Source organism: Arachis ipaensis, chromosome B1 (assembly GCF_059453495.1).
Source record: "Arachis ipaensis isolate K30076 ecotype BB chromosome B1, ASM5945349v1, whole genome shotgun sequence".
Classification (NCBI taxonomy): domain Eukaryota; kingdom Viridiplantae; phylum Streptophyta; class Magnoliopsida; order Fabales; family Fabaceae; genus Arachis; species Arachis ipaensis.
The window spans coordinates 146,243,840-146,248,954 of NC_142436.1; the positions used below are offsets into that span (position 1 = coordinate 146,243,840).

Genomic DNA, 5,115 nt, shown 5'->3' on the forward strand with positions numbered 1-5,115 from the left:
TTCCTGAAATTCAACATGCATGTCTCAGAACTTGGAAAATGCATAGAACCACTACCCACTGGTTTTTTCGCTTTCGTTGTATACCCATTACCCAACCGTGAAATTTGTTATCCCAGAACTCACTACCCAACCCTGTTTGATTTTTTTGCCTTTGTTCTATACCCAGTGTCCATTTAGCAAGAATGATCTCCCTCGAGTAACAGGTTCTGGAATTGGTGCTCTGGTTCCGTCAGATAGGCGTTGACGTCAACTGAGGAGAGGGCGAACGCTAAACTGATGTGGCTCCGGTAGAAAAATTTGTAGTTGAACTTCTGCTTGACCCGAAACTGTGGCTGTTGGAAGCTGGTTTACCAACATTCATTTTTCGACTGCCTTCGAATTACGTGCGTCGGATTAGGTAAGGTCACCTCCCTCCGAGAGTGCATTTTTTATCCGTTCAAGATTAACCTTTGGTTGTCATCAAGGTATGTCCGATTAACTTTTTTTTGTTATCCAGATTAGTTTAATTTGGATGATAGTCTATGCCTTTTAAACGGTTCTCTGTTTAGGGTATTGGGTTGCTATTCTGGAATTTGAAAATTAAGTAACATTATCCAGTTCTATGTTGTGGATAGGTTTGGGGAATTGAAATTAAAACCTTATACTGGGGTCGAAAATAATTGGATTAGTTTAATTGGTTTTTGTTCATTTAATTTTACATGCAGCTTAGTTTAGCTTCCCGTAGTTGCTGCCATTGGCTCTGTTTATTGACATTTTTCGGTAAAATTATGGCAGGGGTTAAATTATGTCCATAAACGAGGATGATGTGAAGAATGATTCTGATAATGATTTGGGTGATGATTACGATTATCAACCGATTGCAGAAGATGCTGCTGAAGACGACGATGTGGATTCATTGGATTCTACTAGCAAGAGTGAAGAAATTTGTGGTGTAAAAAGAATAGCAGATTTAATGGTGGAGGATATTTGGAACCTGGAGTTTAGGACAGAGGATGAGGCCTGCCAATTTTATAACGCATATTCTTGTTGGCATGGATTTGTAATGAGGAAGGACGACGTGGTTAGGGATAATCAAGGTACAATCATTAGTAGGCAACTTGTTTGCAATAAAGAAGGCTGGAGGAATATGAGGTATCTTGATCTGGATGATAGATCAAGGGAGGCAAAGTCACTAACGCGAACCAAGTGTCCAGCTCGGCTTAGGGTAAAGCTTGACTATGGCTGCGGTAGATGGAAGGTATCATTTTTTGTGGAATCTCACAACCATGATCTGACGCCACCGCAATTTGCGCATCTAGTTCCGGCCAATCGTCGTCTCACTGTCATTGATAAAATCCAAGTGGAAAATCTTCATAATTTTGGTGTCAAGACCTGCCATATTATGGGGTATATTGCGTTCCAGAAGGGTGGATATCGTCATGCTGGCTTCATACGCAAAGATTTGTACAATCACATTGATCGTTATCGTCGGTCAAAGGTTAAAAACGGGGATGCCAATGCGGCAATAAACTATTTGATTGGCAAGTCAAACAATGATCCGCTGTTCTTTGGAAAGTATATGTTCACTAGTGACGAAAGGCTCGAGCATATTTTTTGGGCAGATGGGCAGTCAATTATCGACTATCACTGCTTTGGAGATATTGTTGCTTTTGATTCAACCTACAAGAAGAATAAATACAACAAGCCTTTGGTTATTTTCTCCGGATGCAATCATCACGGGCAGACTGTTATCTTCGGCTCCGGCCTACTATCCGACGAAACCACAGAGACGTATAAGTGGTTGTTGGAAATCTTTGTTGAAGCGATGGGTGGAAAAAGTCCTAAAGCAGTAATAACTGACGGAGACCTTGCCATGCGAGATGCAATCAAGAATGTTCTTCCTGATGCGACCCATCGGTTATGTGGATGGCATCTGCAGAGAAATGCATGTGAAAATATAAAGAATCCTAATTTCCTGTGTGATTTTAAGGGTCTTATATGCGACAACAACGACCACAGAGACTTTGATCGGAGATGGGCAGCCATTTTAGATAAGCACAACCTTGTTGGGAGTACCTGGATGGAAAAGACGTACGAAACTCGTTCGATGTGGTCCCATTGTTTCCTCCGGGATAAGTTTTTCGGTTACATAAGGACGACATCACAATGCGAAGGTATAAATTCTCTCATAAGATTTTATGTTAATCGCAAGAACACCCTCATTGACTTCATGCATAACCTGGATAGGGCCTTAAAGGAGTATAGAAACAACGAATTAATCGCTGACTTTAAGTCTCAGTGCTCAGAGCCAGTGATGATTACCTCGTTGGAGGTATATGAAAGATCTGCATCATGTTATTTCACTCGAAACATTTTTAAGAAAATTCGTAATGAGATTCAGAGGGTAGGGGTTTTGAATATCAAGGTACTAAGCACAACCTTGGACAAGGTCAAGTTCAGTGTGACTGCTCTCGGAGACCTGGCCAAAGATCGACGGGTGGAAGTCGATAGAGGTAAGAATCTGTTCTCGTGCTCGTGCAAGCTGTTTGAATCACGTGGTATTTCCTATAGTCATGTCTTCTGTGCCATGAAGTTCGAAAACATACTTGAGTTTCCAGATTCGTTGATCTATAAAAGGTGGACAAAGAATGCAAAGAACGAATTTATTAGCACAGAAATGCCTGTGAATGATGACGTCGAAAGGGTCTTAAATTTTTGAGTTGGTGCATTGGCATCGAATTGCAACAAGTTGTGTGATATTGCTTGCAAGGATCTTGCAGACTTTGATGAAGTCCAGTCTGAACTTGTCAATTTAGTTATCCGCCTGTAGTCACGCAAACAAGGCAACTCAACTCCTAATGTTAACATGGAAGGCATCAACGATCTCTTTGTTGTCAAAAGCAAAGGAGCCCCTTCCAAGAGGTCTTCTTGGAGGAAGAAGAGTGCATGCTCTAATTGCCACAAGTACGGTCATTACTACAAGCGTTGTCCAGATCTGATGCAGCATATTGTGGAAGGTAACTCTCGCGATCGATCAGACGGCAATGCATCAGCCAAGGACTCAAGTTTTAGTCCAGAAAGGTTTGCTAATTCTTCGAGGTCGTTCTCAGTTAAGTCCGAACACCACTTAGGACCTAAGACCAGGGTACGATTTGTTTATTCTAACTACGTTCATGCTGTGAAAATTTTCTTCGGTGGGTGTCCCTTTAAAAACCATTAAACTATGTGAATGTTCCTATCTTTGCGCAGCCTTTTAAAAAGGGTGGAACAAGGAAGTTTACGGCGACGAGTATGAGGAACCGAAAGGGTAAAGACAACACTTTTGATGAGGTAATTTTTGTGAATGTAAACCTCTAATTTCCGTGACATGAACTGGGTAAATTAATGAAGATCTCCCTCTTCTTGTTTAAAAAAAAAATTTATAAAACAGCGGAGCCTCCATGAAAGCAGTGAATCCATTGACATCGCGTCCATGAATGGATTTTTCAACAAAAATCTCTATTTGTTAACACAGGTGCAATGCGTAAAACTCTTGTTAACCACTTTGCGATGAATGACCATTACGCTTTTATGCATGATTATGGTTTCTTATTGGGGATTATGATGTCATAACCAGGTGAAGGAGTCACAGCAGGACAAGGGACATTCATTCACAAACTATGAATGCGTTAATGATGTCATGGATGAGAAATGTGACACACCACATGTGCAGATCGATGTCCGAGATCCGTTACCATCGTCAATGCCTTGTGGCAACAAACAAGGATCGTACATGGCATTGTTCGCGTCGATGCATAGGACACTTTGACCAATAGGAAGAATTAGTCTTCTGAATTTAGTGCAATGCAAATATTTGGTTCTATAAGCATGATTTATCCTGATTTACTGACCGCAATGTATTTGCCATTACTTGGTATTAAGGAGTTTTAATTTGTTGTTATTTACGTTAATTGTGAATATGTTCATTAGGATGATAATTATGTTCAACAATATGTACGTCTTTTGCTTACATTGCTGTATTCTAGTTGCAGTTAATTTTGGTTGAATTTTGGGTAAGGAGTTGCTACCATTGTGATTATGCAATACAGTTGATCAATTAGAGTTGTGTTAATTGATTTTTTTCTCTACTTAGTGCATTAGGATGATAATCATGTTCAATAATATGTATGTGTTTTGCTTACATTGCTGTATTTTAGTTGCAGTTAATTGTGGTTGCATTTGGTGTAAGGACTTTCTACAATTGTGATTATGCAATATAGTTGATAAATTAGAGTTGTGTTAATGGATTTTTTTTCATACATAGTGCATTTGATTTACCAACCAAATTGTTAGATTGAATGGGTCGTATGCTCCAGGGTTGGATTGTTCATCGATGATTGTACCTATGTTGTGTTACTTTCAGGTTGTGAATCTATTTTGTTATTATGGATTTCCTATATTCGTCGGAAATTTTTTTTAGGGGAAGTGGCGCCCTGTATATGAAAACAGTTTCAAATATAGCGAGTGTTTCTTGTACCATTTTAGGAGATTCGTTATGTGTCATGAATCTGTTATATATAAAGCAAAAAACATAAACACAAACACATTTATATTTGTGCATATCATACTTTCGATTATTAGGAACAATAAAATTTTGAAGATGCTAATCTTAGATACTGACAGAAGATAACATTAGGAACAATAAAAGTTTGAAACCATGCGGACATTTCCTTTAAGTTTAACATTAGCGAATCTTTCTATATTTTCAGCTATTTGACTACAGCATGACTTTGATAGGCAGGGTTTTGCTTCTTAGGATTTCTGCCTGAACGTTTTCAAAATATTTTCATCTGGCATCCGTAACATTGTAGACTATTATTACCTGATATTAAAAATTCATAAACAATCACTGTAACAAAAGTATATGTGAAGACATTTCAAGAAAGCAAAGACTGCAACATTATAATTACTTAATTCATGCAGTCATTTGAACATGCAACTCACCCATGTTGTCACCCAAAACCCACAGTCGCCTCTTGTAAAAAAAAATTTGTGATCAATTTATATTAAGCATACGAATCTCATTAAGCAGTTACAGAAGTATCAGAAATAGTATTTTTACAAGGACAGTACAACAACAACCTAGTGGTATAATTT

The 5,115-nt window shown here is 38.6% G+C and overlaps 1 pseudogene; it reads left to right on the forward strand.

Moving 5' to 3' along the window:
• Positions 1–917: 917 nt before the first annotated feature.
• On the forward strand, positions 918–3,420 carry LOC107614789 (protein FAR1-RELATED SEQUENCE 5-like; annotated as a pseudogene).
• The last annotated feature ends 1,695 nt before the right edge of the window (positions 3,421–5,115 follow it).